Source organism: Malania oleifera, chromosome 4, assembly GCF_029873635.1.
Source record: "Malania oleifera isolate guangnan ecotype guangnan chromosome 4, ASM2987363v1, whole genome shotgun sequence".
In the NCBI taxonomy this organism is placed as follows: Eukaryota; Viridiplantae; Streptophyta; class Magnoliopsida; order Santalales; family Ximeniaceae; genus Malania; species Malania oleifera.
In genome coordinates this window covers 19,765,056-19,783,495 of record NC_080420.1, presented here as the reverse complement: position 1 = coordinate 19,783,495, position 18,440 = coordinate 19,765,056, and the positions used below count along the sequence as shown (strand labels likewise).

Below are 18,440 nucleotides of genomic sequence, written 5' to 3'. Positions count from 1 at the left end.
ATGATTATGTATGATTTACACCTGTATGTCCATGTTTAGGGTGGGTTGTTTCCATATCTTGAACATGTATAGGTATTTGATGTATGATAGTGACACCTAAGTTCGTGTAAAGGGCTGGGTCATTACATTATATTTATATTATACAACAACAACAACAACAACAACAAAACTTTAATCCCACCAGTCAAGTTGACTATATGAATCATTTTCCACTAATTCATCTGATTGAGGCTGTTTTCCTCTATTAGATTAGTGGCTATTAAATCTTTCCTCATTACCCTATTCTAAGTTATTTTAGGTCTACCACTACCCCTTTTCATGCAAAAAAATAATAACTAATTCACTCCTCCTCACAGGTGTTTTACTAGGCCTACTTTTCAAATACCCAAACCATCAAAGTCACTCCTCCCTTTCTTGTCTTGATTGGTGCTATGACTAAATTATTGCATATATGTTTTTTTTTGTTTAATATTTTAATGTTATACCTCTAATCCACTTGAACATTCACATTTCAATAACTTTTACATTTTGTACATGTTTCTTAATTGCCCAACATTCTGAACCATAAATCATAGTTGGACTTATAGTCATCTTATAAAACTTCCTTTCTAACTTTAAGAGTATTAATTTTACGATCACACAAATGCCTAACACACTCCTCCATTTTACCCAACCTATTTTAATTCTATGTACAACGCTTTCTTCAATTTTCCCTTTCACTTGCATAACAGATCTAAGATATCTAAATCTACTAATACTATTAATCTCTTGATTATCAAGTTTAATCTTCTTTTCACTACTACTACTTACATTATTGAAATTACTTCTATATTATATGAGCTAATTTTCTTTTTCAATTTTAAATAATTTTTTCCCATAATGTACCTCACATTATATGAAGTCTTTAATTAAATGGATATATATTTTTCCATGATGTACTATCATGGCTAAAGGAACAAGTTTGTTTGGTAGGGTATCCTAACTATAATGTACTCTTGCATCATATGAAGCAGTTAACTAAATGAATAAAATTTTCTCCATGGTGTACTTTTTGAAGCGCATGGCAACTATCTCATGTACCTTCAGAATAACATCATGTACCATAGAAGAGAGATTGACACATTACCCAATGACAACTAAGGCCTGGGTGACTGACTTATAGAAGGAAACTGACTTCACATAAAATGTCCCAAAGGCCCTACAACATTATTCTAACCAGCTCTATACAACACTAACCCACAAAGTGGAGACACCAACACCTTTTTGACAAAAGGAATTGGAGTTGATATGCTAACATTCCAATCCACACAAGGGCAAAAAGTAAAGTGGATAATACATGAAAACAGGGGGGAAATTAAGGAATGGAAAGGCTTCTCTTCCTCATTTGTACTTGGCACAAGAAAGAATTTAAATACGACGTAATTAAATATTAACAAATTTTGTTTTCCATATTGACATAAGGAAATGGGAATAGAATACAAATACAAAAAAGTTCTCTCCATTTTAAACTTGCCTTCTATTCAACTCTGCACCATTTAAAGTAGAGAGAAATATTGTGTCGCGCATCCCACTTGTGTAAAATACCAATACTATAACTATTACTATTGAATATATAACTAAATTAAAATAATGTAGAAACTAATAATCAAAGACAGCAATAAAGAACAACAGAAAAATTTACGATGTTCAATAAACAAATTACTTACGTTCTCAGGCATCGACGATCAATCCATTATTTCCAAAAAATTACAGCTTGAGTAGATTTAAAATTACCAAAAGTAATTAGAAATACCTGTAGAGTACAAATACTATTTGTAACTCTAAAAAATGGGGGAGAAATCTATAAATGGTGAGAGAAGCTCCTTATATACTTTCAAGCTAAAGGTTTAAAAAAACCTTCCCACCAATGTGAGACTAAAAACCAACAAATCTCCACCTTGATGATAAATTCAACAAATTTTTCGGTCACAAATATTCTCCGGAGTACCACATCATTGGTGCCTTCCAAAAGTATTTAGACTTGTAAGATATTGATGAAGTCCGAATAATGTTAGAACTTGATTGTTGCCACAACCTGGGTCAACATATCTGCGGTATTTTCAGCTATAATAATTTTCTAAAAAAGTATCTTGCCTTCATTAATTATGTCAAGCATAAAGTGAAATCAAATGTCGATGGGCTTCATTCGTGGATGGTAGACTTGGTTCTTTGTTAAATGAAAAGCACTCCGACTATCAGAGAACACAGTAATAGGCTTCTGAACAACTCCAAAAATTTTCAAATAAACCCTACAACAAAATATCTTGCTTAATAGCCTTTGAAGCTGCCATGTACTCTACTTCTGTCATAGACAAAGTAAGTGTAAGATAGACCTCCAACTCACTAGACCATTACCAAAAGTAAATACATATCTAGTAGTCGATCGATATTTATCGAGATCACCTGCAAAATTAAAATCCATATGTCCAACAACATGTTGATCAATAGTATTATTTTTCTCAAATACTATTCCAACTGAAAGTGACTGTGTAGTACCAAGAGGGGAGCGAATTGGGTATTTTAAATTTAACACGCGGAAGCTTGATTTATTTTAACACTTATTTATCAGGTTCCGTTTAAATAATATTAATTAACACAAGAGTCTAATTGCAAGTTTAGCATTTTGCTTCCCTTATTTGCGCCTTCTACATCATAAATCTGTTCAAAGATTAAACGCACAAATGAAATACTGTAGTTTGTCATAATTAAAACAGACATCAGACTCTAAAAGTTAACACTTTTCAAATCAATTTGATGGTTAACTAAATCATAAACAATATAGTAAATGAGCTTTTGTAATTTAATTACAACTATAGGGAGAACAAAAATAAATGAAAAGTAAGCAAGATAGATAACATGATTTATAGTGATTCTGTCATTTGATCTATATCACTCCTCAAGTAAACTAGTTCGAATATTTTCATTATATTCATCACTTACACTAGAATCACCAACTTAGGATTTTTGTCCTTCTTTTTCAAACACCCTCTTGGCTCTTATTTTTGTACACCTTTTATTTTTATGCATTATAAAGCTTCTACTCTTATTAATAATGTAACAATATAATAAATTAATTTTATATAAATTACTCTATAGACACTCCATTTTGTCCGGTCATTATATGACAAAACTCTTGGGGTTTTTACTTTATATTATTTTTGTTCTTTATTTTTAGTACTTTTTAGCCTACTTGTTTTGGTGTCATCTAAGGTCTTTACCTAATTGGATCTCTCATTTTGATTCTCTCAACCTTACTCGCTAAAATGTGTTTTCAATAATTGGTTTTTTGTACAAAATATTTTTTCTTTTATTTTACAATCATCCATAGGTATGTATATACAAGTACAATATGAATGAAAATAGAATATCTAATTTTGGGGCTGCCTACATTGCATCTTTTTCATCACCTACATGCACAAAAGAGTTTCAATGTTAGCTTCATGTTCAAAACAATTGGGCCCATTTGGGCTAATTTTGTGATTTAAAGCCTATGTGCCTCATTGGCAGCCCCGAGGATTAATTTTGAGTGATTAAGGCACATTGTGGGCCTTTCTTTAAAATTGGATCCCAATTTGGCTAAGGACAGTGACGGCCCAATTTAAGGGCCTCTAGTTGGATCTAGCAATCCCTCCCACATAGCTATTCCCCATGAGCAACTGAGGCTACATGCATGCCCTACCCTTACCTATGCTTCACTTGCCTATGTGGTTGGTTCCCATGGCTAGCCACATTTTGCATTTCCCCATGAAGCTAGTTCCATAGGGGAAGAGGCTTTAAATTCAAAAATACTAAAAAAGGGGGGAAAATTGAGAGAGACCTTGAAAAAAAAAGTCGTTGAGAGAGATAGAGAGAAAGAAGCCTGTAGGCTGAAAAAGGGGGGAAAAAAACTTGTACAAAAACCTCTAAGAACGAGAGTGTAAGAATCAGAGTGAAGAAGAGCAAAGTTAAAAAAGTATGAACAGAGAGAAGCTTGGAGGGCAAAGGCAGTAAAAATAAGTAAAGAGAGAGAAGGCTTAAGAGGTAAGTGCCCTTAATTCCTCTACTATGCATTGATGAGTACTTATGGTCATTCAATGTATGGTTGTTTGAATAAGTGATGTAGATGATTTGAAATTAGGTTTCATTGCCTGAAATTACAATATTTCAAGTTGAACAATGCAAAATTGGCATTGATTTCGTCAGATATTAAATTTTGAAAAAAGTTAAACTGAATACTGCTTTTGTTCAAAATCAAGGCTTCTAATCAAAATTGTACCAAAATCCCTCAATTCCTAAATTCTCATGCAAACATAACCCAAAATTTAATTCAAGAATACCAAAAAAAAACATAACACACCCTCAAAATCCCACCCCCCCCCACTCCAAAAAAAAAAAAAAAAAAAAATGAAAACCTTTCCCAAAAACCTAATGAAAACCCCCAAACAAACCCAAATACCTAGGTTAAACCACCTAAACCCAGGTCAAACCGACCCAAAAAACTGGTTCAACATGACTTGAAAATCCTAAAAGAGACCTAGAACCAAGCCAACCTGACCTAGATCCAAGTCAACTATACTCAACCCAAGTCAACAAACCTAGGTCAACTACTCTCAGCTACTTAACTCGAGTCAACTACCTAACAACCTTGACCTGAGTCACTTGTTGACTATGATCGGTTAACTTGAGAACCCAATCCCACCCAAACAACCAAGCCCAAAACCTAAGCCTGCCTAAATTAAGGCCAAACCCAACTCGAACTAGACCTTAACCCAACCTACTTAAAAACCCTAACCCAATAACTAAAGCCTATTCTAACCTAGCCTATCCCAACCTACTTAAAAACCCTAACCCAATAACTAAAGCCTATTCTAACCTAGCCTATCCCAACCTAGTTAAACCAAAACCCATGGCCAAAGTTGAACTCTAAAACCACAACCTAACATAGCCTAAAGGCCCAACCTCAAATCCATAGTGTAAAGCCTAACTCAAAAATCTAAAGCCCAAAACTCTAGCCCTAAACTCAGTCGAGTATAGAAGTAGAGTGCAGTTTTGATCAATCGACTAGTGGAGAGTCATCCCTGGTTCGATCAAGCTGATTTTTTGTCAATGGATAGAGGACTCATAGACGCTGTTTTGAACGGTCAGACTTGTCGTCCAAGCAATGTAGCATTAGAAATTGTGTTTGAACTATAACCACATTTTCGATGAAATTTTCAACTTTCCCTCTTTGATTTTTTAAGATCTCTTGTTGTTAACTAAAAATAGAGTTATATACTCATTGTATTAGCTAAAAATTGAGATCTTGTACCCACGCTTTTATCATAGTGAAGTTTTTGAGTGGACTCTCAAGGCTCATGATTTTTACCTTTTAATTTGAAGGAATGTTCCATGTAAAATTGGGTGTCTTGTGTGATTAATATTTGTGATTATTTTTTAGGTTATTTTAGTGCTGCTGAAAAGATATACTTGGGAGAGAAAGAAATTCTGGTTGTGCTTCCACAATTTTTCGGTAAGTCTCCTTTCTTCTCAAAAGTAGTAAGAAAGCAAAAAGACACTTATATGGTGAAATTTGGAACTAACTATTCCTTGTGTGTTCGATGTTATAACATCATGAGAGTTTCATATTATTAATTGATTCATGGTAACAAAATATTTTGTATAATTAATTATAACTAACCTATCATGACTATTAATTGTAACTAATCTATTTCCAAAAATAAGCAATCAGCCAGCCAAACCCAACATAGGTAAATTAGAATGTCCTTGGTATGTTCGATTTGTAGAGCATTTTAGCTATTGTAATGAGTTTTAACATAGAGTGCACAAAATCAAATCATTTACAAACAAAGTCTCAACATGCATTAGCAAAAAGAAACAAAAGAAAAATAATGCAAACCTAGGAAAAATACAACAAAACCTTTTGAGGTTTAATTTTATTGACAAAATGAACCTTCCATTAGTTGACCATAAGTCAACCATTAAGTCTGGCAAAAAAAAAAATTTTTATGTTTAAAAAAACGACAATTTTATCCTTTCACTCAATTTTAATAAAATAACATTAGTTTAATAAATTAAGTTAGAAAAATTAATAATTTAATTATAATATTTCTAAAAAAAAATTAATTAAACTTATAAGTGAACTGAGCATCTAATAACTAATTCAAATGAATCAGTTGACATAAGCATGAAAACATAATTAATTTTTTTAATAAGAAAAATTAATTAAAATAAATAGTGCAAATAATTTTAAAAAAGTAATTAATTAATTATATTATTCCAAAATATTCGTTATATACATTTCATGAAAATTAAATGACTAAAATATTTTTAACTCCTTTTCTATGTAGAATTTCAATTTCCACTTTGGCGTTATTCATCAACTACAGATTTTTATATCTAGATCACCATCTACTATTTTTGGGGTATAGACTATTCCATTTAATCAAAGGGTATTTAAACTTGTTTGAACATCGTTGTCACAAGAAATTCCTTTGAAGACTTTGGATAATGCAGCTTGAATGAGTGTGATCCTACCTCCCAAGATAGTAATTTTGCCATCAAGACAACAAGTTTAAATTCCAAGCTTTCCTCAATTGGATTTAATATGCCTTTGTAGCAAATTTTAGCTCCCAACGGTAGCCTTGAGTAGGAAATAAGCAAAACGGCGACCTATCAATCACAAATGTTTAAAGGAAACATAATCACAAATGTTTAAAGGAAACATGAATCAAAAAGTAAAAATTTCTGTCATTAAGAAGGATCTAAGCTTTTTGCTTTTCACTCTTTTATTAAATTTATTTTTATTGTTTAGTTTTTAAAAATTAACGCATATCCTCCAAGTTCACAAACTTAGAATCCCCTTTGTGTTTATAAATATGGGAGCCCACGCCCGATGTCCATCCTTATCCCTGAAGGGCACAGGCATCAGGAGAGTCGGTGGCTTGGCCTCTATTGTATGGGTAAAGAGTAAATAACTGATGCAGGGTTACGCAGCTGCTAGCAATTAACAGCTTTCTCACAATTTGGGGAGCCTCATCTACTCATTTCCAATCTCAGATCCTCAGATCCCCTGGCTGCAGGTTCATCTCTCTCCCTCTCTCTCTCTCTACACAACTGTTGTTCAATATTGTTGTTGATGTTGATGTTGGTCTCTCGGTCTTCTAGGTGCTGTGTTGGCTTCATGCTCTCTGCTAATAATATGTCCAAACATCAAACTTTTTGCTAACACATATCTGTCAATCCATGTGTTTTTTTTTTTTTTTTTTGTATGTGAGTACTGTTTCATACACACATTTAGACCATTCACACATACAATATCAATTGCATAATATTTTTGTGCAGATTAAAATTGCAGATAATGTGTAAATTGAGGTCGCGGGTGCCCAGTCGTCTCTCAACACATGCCATGGCTCCTATTCCCTGAAGGTCAAGAGGGTAAGAACCAGGTTTTCTGTACCGTATCATCAGAATCCCAGCAGATCTTGCTTTCCAGGGCGGAATGATAAAAAAACACCTAAGCTATCATCCTTAGGAATCAAGCGTCAAAATTTCAACAGAATAAAATTTACCTGGACAGTTGCAAGACAAGTGTGGTAGAGGTGAAAAGCTTAAGAGGACGAAATGCTGTTTTGGGACAATAATGGCTCTGTTTCCTGTCCAGCAACAAACGCATCCGTCCAAGCGAATCACATGGACTTTACATTGCAAGAAGAAGCCGTAAGCTTGGACATAAGCTTGGGTTCCTTCAACATAGGAGAAGCAAGTGTTTCACCTTATTTGTCATTGCCAGGTTTACAAACAGCGGACACAGTTTCTGACCATATGCATCATTCCTGATCACAGGTAGAATTAATCTACTTTAGACATATATCTGCGTAGGGACTATATATGGATTAGGTTCACATATCTGGATGTTTCAGAACGAAACAAGAGAATTTGAAGGCTGGGTTCATGTTTTTGTTTATGTTTGGTTATAAAGGAAATGAGAAAGAAAATAAAAAATATATTAAATCAACCAATATATTTTATTTTTCTTAACTTTTAATCTTCACAGTTATCCTTGCCACCTCGAACTAGACCTTAACCCAACCTACTTAAAAACCCCTAACCCAACCTACTTAAAAACCATTCTAACCAAGCCTATCCCAACCTAGTTAAACCAAAACCCAAGCCCAAACTTAAACTCTAAAACCACAACCTAACATAGCCTAAAGGCCCAACCTCAAAGCGATAGTCTAAAGCCTACCTCAAAAACCTAAAGCCCAAAACTCTAGCCCTAAACTCAGCTGAGTGTAGCAATAGTGCCCAATCGAGCTTATATTTTATCAATAGATAGAGGACTCATAGATGCTAATATGGATGGTTGAATTGGTCGTACAAGCATTGTTATGTCAGATATCTACTTTTTAACACTAACCACATTGAGAAAATATAGGTTTTAGCTATAGTGTTCAGTTTTGATCATTCTATGAGTGAAGGGTCATCCGTGGTTTGATCGAACTGATTTTTTGTCAGTAGATAGAGGGCTTATAGACACGGATTTGAGTGGTCAGATTGGTCATCCAAGAACTGTAGCATTAGAAATTGTGTTTGAACTGTAACCACATTTTCGGTGAACTACTCGACTTTCCCTCTTTAATTTTTAAGACCTCTTGTTGTTAGTTAAAAATAGAGTTATGCACTCATTGTTTTAGCTAAAAATTGAGATATTGTATCCACACTTTTATCATAGTAAAGTTTTTGAGTGGACTCTCAAGCCCCATGATTTTTACCTTTTAATTTGAAGGAGTGTTCCACGTAAAATTGTGTGTCTTGTGTGATTGATATTTGTGATTATTTTTGGGCTATTTTTGTGCCGCTGAAAAGATATATTTTTGTGCTATTGTCATATCATAAGAACTAATTTTTATTAATTGGGAGAGAAAGAAATCCTACTCATTCTTCCGCGATTTTTCAGTAAGTCTCGCTTCTTCTCAAAAGCAATAAGAAAGGAAAAAGACACTTATATGGTGAAATTTGGAACTAACTATTCCTTGTGAGTTCGATGTTATAACATAATGAGAGTTTCATATTATTAATTGATTCATGGTAACATAATATTTTATATAATTAATTATAACTAACTTGTTATAACTATTAATTGTACCTAATCTATTTCTAGAATAAGCATTCTATCAACCAAACCCAACGTAGGTAAATTAGAATTTCCTTGGTATGTTCGATTTGTAGAGCATTTTAGCTATTGTAATGAGTTCTAACATAAAGTGCACAAAATCAAATCATTTACAAACAAAGTATCAACATGCATTAGCAAATAGAAACAGAAGAAAAATGAGGCAAACCTAATAAAAATAAAACAAAACCTTTTTGAGGTTTAATTTTATTGACAAAATGGACAATCCGTTGGTTGACCGTAAGTCAACCATTAAGTTTGGCGAAAAAATTAAAATTTATCTTTAAAAAATGACAATTTTATCCTTTCACTCAATTTTCGTAATATAAATTAATAAAATAACATTATTTTAATAAATTAAGTTAGAAAAATTAATCAGTTAGTTATAATATATATATATATATATATTTAAAAAAATTAAACTTATAAGTGAATTGAACATCTAATAACTAAGTCAGATGAATCAGTTGACATAAGCATGAAAACATAATTAAATTATTATTTTTAAAATATAAAAAATTATAAAAAATAAATAATACAATTAATTTAGAAAAAAATACTTAATTAATTATATCATTGCAAAATATTTGCTATATACATTTCATGAAAAAGAAATGAATAAAATATCTTTAACAAATAAAGCATTCTCTATAATCTGTCTTTTTCTATGTAGAATTTCAATTTATACTTGGCCTTATTCATCAATTGCAGATCTTTATACCCAGACCTCCATCTACTATTTTTGGGGTATAGACTATTCCATTTAATCAAGGGGTATTTAAACTTGTTTGAACATCCTTGCCACAAGAAATTCCTTTGAAGACTTTCTAGTTTATAAGCTACATTCGTTGCAATTAAGAAAAAAACATGAAGTAAACAGGGAGGTTGGATAATGCAGCTTGAATGAGTGTGATCCTACCTCCCAAGATAGCAAGTTTGCCTTCAAGACAGCAAATTTAGTTTTCAATTTTTCCTCAATTGGATTTGATATAACTTTGCAGTCAATTTTTGCCCCCAATGGTAGCCGCAAGTAGGAAATAAGCAAAACGGCAACGTATCAATCCCAAATATTTTAAGGAAACACAGATCAAAAAGTAAAAATCAACGCGTATCTTTCTGTCATTAGAAAGGATCCAAGCTTTTTACTTTTGGCTCTTCTAATAAATTTTTTTTGATTTTTTACTTTTTAAAAATTAACGCGTATCCTCCAAGTTCACCAACTTGGAAACCCCTTGTGTTTATAAATGTGGGAGCCCACGCCCGATGTCCATCCTTTTTGTATGGGTAAAGAGTAAATAACTGATGTAGGGTTACGCAGCAAGAAGAATCAGCTGCTAGCTTTCTCACAATTTGGGGAGCCTCATCTACTCATTTCCAATCTCAGATCCTCAGATCCCCTGGCTTCAGGTTCATCACTCTCCCTCTCTCTCTCTCTAGACAACTGTTGTTCAACATTGTTGTTGATGTTTGTGTTGCAATAACATGCAGTCTCTCGGTCTTCTTGGAGCTTGTGTTGGCATCATGCTCTCTGCTAATAATATGCCCAAACATCAAACTTTTTGCTAACACATATCTGTCAATCATTGGAAATTACAGGCTTTTTCATCCATGTGTTTTTTTTTTTTTGTATGTGAATACTACTTCATACACACATTTAGACCATTCACACATACAATATCAATTTCATAATATTTTTGTTCAAATTAAAATTGCAGATAATGTTTAAATTGAGGTCGCGGGTGCCCAGTCGTCTCTCAACACATGCCATGGCTCTTATTCCCTGAAGGTCAGGAGGGTAAGAACCCCATTTTCTGTACCGTATCATCAGAATCCCTGCAGATCTGCTTTCCAGGGCACAATGATAAATACCACCTAAGATATCATCCTTAGGAATCAAGCGCCAAAATTTCAAAAAACAAATATAGTATTTGAAATGAAATTCCTGGTGTAATCACGTGGTGAACTCCTTGTAGTTTATAAAGGGCTGTGGGAGGGAGGCAATTGGACGAAGTCAGCGTCACAGGGGCTAGTTTTTTCTCACATGATGTGTGTGGTACAGGTGAAAAGCTTAAGAGGACAAAATGGTGTTTTGGGGCACTAATGGCTCTGTTTCCTGTCCAGCAACAGACGCATTGATCCAAGCGAATCACATAGATTTTACATTGCAAGAAGAAGCCGCAACCTCGGACATAAGCTTGTGTTTCTTCAACATGGGAGAAGCCAGTGCTTCACCTTATTTGTCTTCGCCAGGTTTACAAACAGCGGACACGGTTTCTGACCATATGCATCATTCCTGATCACAGGTAGAATTTTAATCTACTTTAGACATATATCTGCGTATGGTCTATATATGGATTAGGTTCACATGTCGGATGTTTCAGAAAGAAACAGGAGAATTTGAAGGCTGGGTTCATGTTTTTCCTTTAATGGTCCTTTGGAACTTGGAAAATATTAGGGAAGAAGGAGGATTTTATTTTTTTTATGTTTGGTTATAAAGGAAAGTGAGAAAGAAAATAAAAAAATTACATCAAATCAATGAATAAATTTGATTTTTCTTAATTTTTCATCATATCATTATGAATAGCAGCATCTCAAAGTTATCCTTACCAGCTCATTGATCAGCTTTATCAATAGTTTAGTTATTGAGGTGCTAGTTTAGTTATTAAGTTTTTAGTTTAGTTATTGAGTTGTTAAGTTTTCTGTTATTGATAAGTTCAATATCAGTTGAAGTTACAAAGATAAACATGTTGCAAGCTGTTGTTAATGTAATGAAGCTGAAACATTTTCATAAATTTGATATGGTATTAGAGCTACTTTAGAGTGTTTCCTTTGAAGCTTCTCTAATTTCCTCCTCTCCTTCCGCATTTGTCATTCTACCTTGTTCTTCTCCTTCATCAACCATTGATGATTTTTTCAATCCATATTATCTCAATAATTCAAACCATCCCGGTGCTATTCTAGTTTCTCATGTCTTGACCAGAGATAACTATCATACATGGAGTCAATCCATGCTAACTGCTTTGAATGCAAAGAATAAAAAGCTTTCATTGAATGCTCTCCCCCTCAACCACCAATTTTTTATTCTCTTAACTATCCATGGAGCCATTGTAATAGAATGGTTGTGGCATGGCTTCTCAATTCAATTTCTAAGGAGATTGTAGCTAGTGTCATCTATGTGACCACTGCTCGTGCGATTTTGTTGGATCTTCATGATCTTTTCTTTTGCAACAGTTATCCTCGCATCTTTCAACTCAAGAAAGCTATCTCGGATTTATCTCAAGCTCAATTTTCTGCTACTCAGCATTACACTCAGTTTAAGGGTTATTGGGATGAAATTCAAAGCTAACGTCCTCCTTTTTATTCTTGTGTTCATGCTTGTTCTGGTGGTGCTATCCGATCTGTTGTGGATTTTCAACACTATGATCATTTTTTGCAATTTCTAATGGGGTTGAATGAATCCTATGGTCACATACGGCGTCAAATTCTTTTCCTTGATTCTCTTCTGTTGATCAACAAAGTATTTTCTCTCTTGCTTCAAGAAGAGAGTCATTGACAGATTGTAGTTCCACATGCTCCTCTTTCTGTTCCAGCATCTTCCACATCTGGTAACAAAAAATTTTCTGTCAAGAAAGATCGTCTTGTTTGTTTGCATTATGGTATAACATGTCACACTGTGGAAAAATGTTATCGGATGCATTGTTTCCCTCCCGAATACAAATTTACTAAGTCCAAATCTACATCACTGAGTTCAGCTCACAATGTTTCTACTGAGCTTAATTTTGATTCTCCATCATTGCCTTTTACTCAAAGGCAATATCATCAGTTACTAGCTCTCATTTAGCCATCTGTTTCACAAGAATCTTCTTCTGCTTCTACACTTACTTCTATGCATTCAGTGCATTCCACTACTTCTTTAACTCCAACTCACATGACAGGTATTCTTTCTTATCATTCTTGTTCTTCTTTTTCATCTCAATCTCATGCTTTTTCTTCTATCGCGATTAACTCTCCTTCTACTTCATGGATTATTGATATCGGGGCTATTGATCACATGGTTAACTCGGTTACATTATTTTTTTCCATTACATTTATTGTTTCGTATTATTTTTATGCTTCTTAATGGTCTTCAAGCACCCGTTACTCATGTTCGTAATATTGTGCTTTTTGACTCTTTAGTTTTAAAGAATGTTTTGTGTGTTCCTTCTTTTACATTCAATCTTATTTCTTCTAGTAAATTGGTTTTGGATCTTTCTTGTTCCTTCATTTTTCTTTATTCCTTAAGTTTTGTAAAGGAACTGCAGTAATGGAGGACGATTGGATTGGGTAAATTGGTTAGTGGCCTTTACAATTTCATATTGCCTTCTGTTTCGGCTCCAAAGTGTCTCACTTCTACACATTCTTCTTTCAATGTTTGGCATAATAGGCTTGGTCATCCATCTGATTCCAAGCTATTGTTGCTTTGTGGCTTGCTTTATTTTTCTTCTTTTAAGTATGCTAATAATTGTCCTTGTACTGTTTGTCCCATGGCTAAGCAACATTGATTACCATTTCCTTCAAGCACTTGGTGACTACTTTTAGTTTTCAACTTGTTCATATTGATATTTGGGGCCCTTTTTCAGTGGTTTCCTTACAAGGATTTCTTTATTTTCCATCCATTGTAGATGATTCCTCTCGATGTACATGGATTTTTCCAATGAAGACTAAATGTGAGACACATATGTCTCTTTAGAATTTTTTCATTCTTGTTGAAAATCAGTTTCATACCTCTGTCAAAATTCTTCACATTGATAATGGGCAGGAATTTCTTACATCTTATTTTATTGCTTTAAAAGGAATCATATGCCAACGCAGTTGTGTTGCTACACAAAAGCAAAATTTGGTTGTTGGATGAAAATACCAACATTTGCTTAATGTTGCCCGTGCTCTTTGATTTCAAGCTCATCGATCTCCCTTTACCCTTTTTGGCAGATTGTATTCCTACTACAACCTATCTTATTAACTGAATGCCTACTCCTCTTTTGTTTAACCAATCACCTTTTGAAGTTCTCTTTTCTAAACTTCCTTCCTATAATCATTTACGGGTATTTGGTTGTTAGCGTTTTCCTTCGACTTCATCTTCCTCTCGTCACAAGTTCTATTCTTGAGCTTGGAAGTGTGTATTCCTTGGTTATCCTTTTGATGTCAAAGGTTACCGATTATTTGATATTCACTCTCATAAATTTTTATTTCACGAGATGTTATTTTTCGTGAAACCCAATTTCCTTTTTCATATCTTCCTTATAATTTTCTCACCTTTGCTTCTGATTATCTTTCTTCTTCTTTAGTTCTTCTAAATACTTATGATGATATTTATTTTCCTTTTCCATCAAACACCTTGGATTCTCCCTCTAGTTCTCCTTCTAATGCTTCTAATGCTCCTAATGCTCTTGGCCTTCTTCATGTATGCCCTATGATCTTAGTTCAATTATTTCATATACTTCACCATGTCCTTCCTATCACTCTTTTGTTCTTAATGTCTCTTCCACTAAGGAACCACAGCTCTATCATGAAATTGTTAATTTTTCTCATTGGAGAGATATTATGGCTACTGAGATTAAGGCTCTTGGAGAGAATCATGTATGGATTGTCACTGCTTTGCCTCCTACACATCAACCCATTGGCTGTAAATGGTTATATCGAGTTAAAGGTCTAGATTATATTAAGACTTTTTCACCAGTTGCAAAGTTTGTTAGTGTTCGGTGTTTAGTTGTTGTTGCTGCCTCTCAGAATCTTTTTGCTCACCAGCTTGATGTGAATAAACTTTTCTTCATGGTGATTTGTCTAAGGAAGTGTACATGTAGCTTCCTCCTGGATTTGAAGCTCAGGGGGGTGAATATGGTTTGTAAATTGAATAAAAGCTTGTATGGTTTAAAGCAAGCTTCACATCAGTGGTTTTCCAAGCTTACATCAACATTTTTATCTTATGGATTCACTCAATCGAAGCCTGATTTATGCTTGTTTACTTATGTTGGTAGTGCTGATTTTACAACTCTTCTCATCTATGTTGATGGCATTATAGTTGCTAGTTCTAATGTGTCTTGCATTACTATCAGTAAAACATTTTTTCATGAGCAGTCTAAGATTAAGGATCTTGGTTCCTTACTTTATTTTAGGGTTTTGAGGTAGCTCATTCTTCAAAGGGTATTTCTCTTTGCCAGCAGAAATATGCCCTAGACATTCTACGAGATTCAGGTCTTTTAGGATGTAAACCAGTACCTTTTCAAATGGGGTTGAATCTCAAACTTATGAGTTACGTGCTGATCCATTCCATTAAAGAAGCCTAGTTGGCCGCCTGCCATATCTTACTATCAATCGGCTTGATCTGACCTACAATGTTCAAGTTCTAAATCAGTTTATGGCCAATCCACGTACTCCTCATTTCCAAGTTGCTGAACGTGTATTACGTTATCTCAATAGCTTAAGCCTTCAACTTAGTGCTTTCATTGACTTGGATTGTGCCAATCCAACTACTCTATAACTTGACAATCTCTTACTAGTTTTTGTGTCTTTCTTGGTTCGTCTCTCATCTCCTCGCGTTCTAAAAGACCAATGACAGTATCTAAATCATCTGTTGAAGCCAAATATAAGGCTAGCTATGGCCTCTACCACATGTGAGCTGGTTTGGCTAGTATCTTTACTTAAGGATCTCCATGTTTCTCATCCGAAATTTGTAGCTTTATACTGTGATAACCAAACTGCTATGAACATTGCATCAAATCCATTTTTTCACGAACGAACCAAACATATTGAAATAGACTACCATTTGGTTCGACATCATGTTCAATCTGGTTTTCTTCATTTGCTTTATTTGCCTTCGCCTCATCAATTGGCAGACTTCTTTACCAAAGCTATGGGTTCGGATTCCTTCCATTATTTCCTAGGCAAGTTGGGCATGATTAACATACACAGTCCAACTTGAGGGGGGCATATTATGAATAGTTGCAGCTCACAGTTATCGTTGCCAACTCATTGATCAACTTTATCAATAGTTTAGTTATTGAGTTGTTAGTTTAGTTATTAAGTTGTTAGTTTAGTTATTGAGTTGTTAAGTTTTCTGTTACTCATCAGTTCAATATCAGCTGAAGTTGTATATATAAACATGTTGTAAGCTACTATTATTGTAATGAAGTTGAAATTTTATCATAAATTTGATACATATTAAAATAATTTTTTATTTTAAATGATATTTGATACAAGAAGAAAATATCGTAAAAAATGAATTTCCCTCTTATTTTCTTTTTCTATTGTTTTTTCAAGTAAAATCTTTGCTCCAAATTAGTCATATATATTGCTCGATAATTTGGATATTATTTTCTTATCACTTGGGCTAGACTTTTTTTTTCTTTGTGTTTTTTTTCTATATTTATATGAATATTCACCATTTTCGCATGCTAACTGAGGTTTTGTTATTATTGTTCATAGGCATGCAGAAGGTGATCATAGCCATAAAATTTGGAAGAATACCCCTGCAAGGAGGGTAAGGAAGACAACCATTTTTTGAAGATTTTGGGGCAAAGGAGAGACACTTCTATGGTAGATTGTAGTGCTCTTGGTTGTGATATTTGTTTTGTTCTTGCAAAGCTTCTTTGATAGTGCTTAGGAGCATTGGTTCAAGCATTGGAATTGAACTTGGATAGGTTAAGAAGAACTCAACACAAATTTATACTACTCATTTATAAAATCTAAAACCCCTTTGGCTCAATCCAACAATAGTTTCTTTGCTCTGTGGTGCTGTAGAAATTCCCTGAAGAAACCTCACAACCAAAAGAGTGATGCATTTTTTATTCTAGAGGATAGAAAACAATGCTTTGAGTCTGGCCATAAAATCTTAGAAACTAGATTTTGTTCTCCTTTCCCAAGATTCTAGCTTCAGCAAACACGAATGACCAATTGCTGATGAATATCATATGGTTGCTCAAGCTTTCGATCTTCATGCAAACCATTGCAGTGCAATTTAACTTGGAAGACTTTCACCTATTGTCCCAAATGACCTACAAAAATTGACAAGAGCTCTCCATCACGTTCCAATGCCTTAACCATATGGAGTATGATGGAGAGCTCTTGTCAAATTTTTTAGGTCATTTGGGGGAATGGGTGAAATTATTTCAAGTTAAATTGCCTTGCCATGGTTTGCGTGAAGATTGAAAGCTTAAGCAACCATATGGTATTCGTTAGCAATTGGTCATTTGTTTTTGCTGTAGCTTGAATCCTTGGAGTCGAGAACAAAATATACTTTCTTAGATATTATGGAAAAACTCAAAACATTGTTTTCTTTTATTTAGAATAAAAAATGGTATCACTCTCTTTGTTGTGAGGCTTCTTGGAAAATTTCTACAACACTGTAGAACAAAAAAGCTGTAATTGGATTGAGTCAAAGGGTTCAAGATTTCGCCAATGAGGAGTGTCGATGTCTTATTAGCTTGTTGACCAACTACTCTTTATTATTTGCTTTTTTGTTTTTCCCTATGTAATTTATTGAACAGATCAGTTCCTTACAATGGATGTAATTCTTTTCTCTAGCACATTTCGAGTATGGATTTAGATGTGAAATGTTTCATTTAAATGCCCATGTTCAGAAAACTTTCAGGCCACATATCAGCTCATTAAATCTTCATTTAATACCTTTTGTTATATAGCAATACTACAACATTTAAAATTTTGATGCGCTTGCTTGGCTTAGCTGGTTTATAGAGTCTTGGTAGACTGATGTGCCTAGGGCTAAAGGATGTGAGATTGTTGGCCTAATCTTATTTGGCATGCCCCCATTGCTCTGAGTTGAACTTGGCGTTTTGGGCTTTTAATTAGATAGGAGGCCCTCTTTAAAGGGTTTTTGAATTTTAAAATAAAATTACCAGTGTTTCGAATTTTTTTTTTTTTTTTTTGTATAAATTTTAAGACAATTTTTCTATAGTGGCAAAGTAATCCTCTTTAACATGATATTAAAATATCCACTAATTTTTTATATGTTGTAATTTGATTCACTAATTTTTCTCAGTATAAAACATATATCAAATATATAAAATAACTTAAGTTCACCCACGGTCATATTAAATTAATTAATAATTTAATTAATTTAAAAAGTGTAAATAATTATATCTATATTATACAACAACAACAACAGCAACAAGAAAACTTTAATCCCACCAATCGAGTTGACTATATGAATCATTTTCCACTAATTCATCTGATTGAGGCCGTTTTCCACTATTAG

The 18,440-nt window shown here is 33.7% G+C and overlaps 1 long non-coding RNA gene across 1 annotated transcript; it reads left to right on the top strand.

Moving 5' to 3' along the window:
- Window positions 1-10,507: 10,507 nt before the first annotated feature.
- On the top strand, window positions 10,508-17,818 carry LOC131153374 (uncharacterized). The gene is made up of 3 exons (XR_009136220.1): window positions 10,508-10,597; window positions 10,906-11,493; window positions 16,652-17,818. It is a non-coding gene; the product is annotated as an uncharacterized LOC131153374 (long non-coding RNA).
- Window positions 17,819-18,440: the final 622 nt, after the last annotated feature.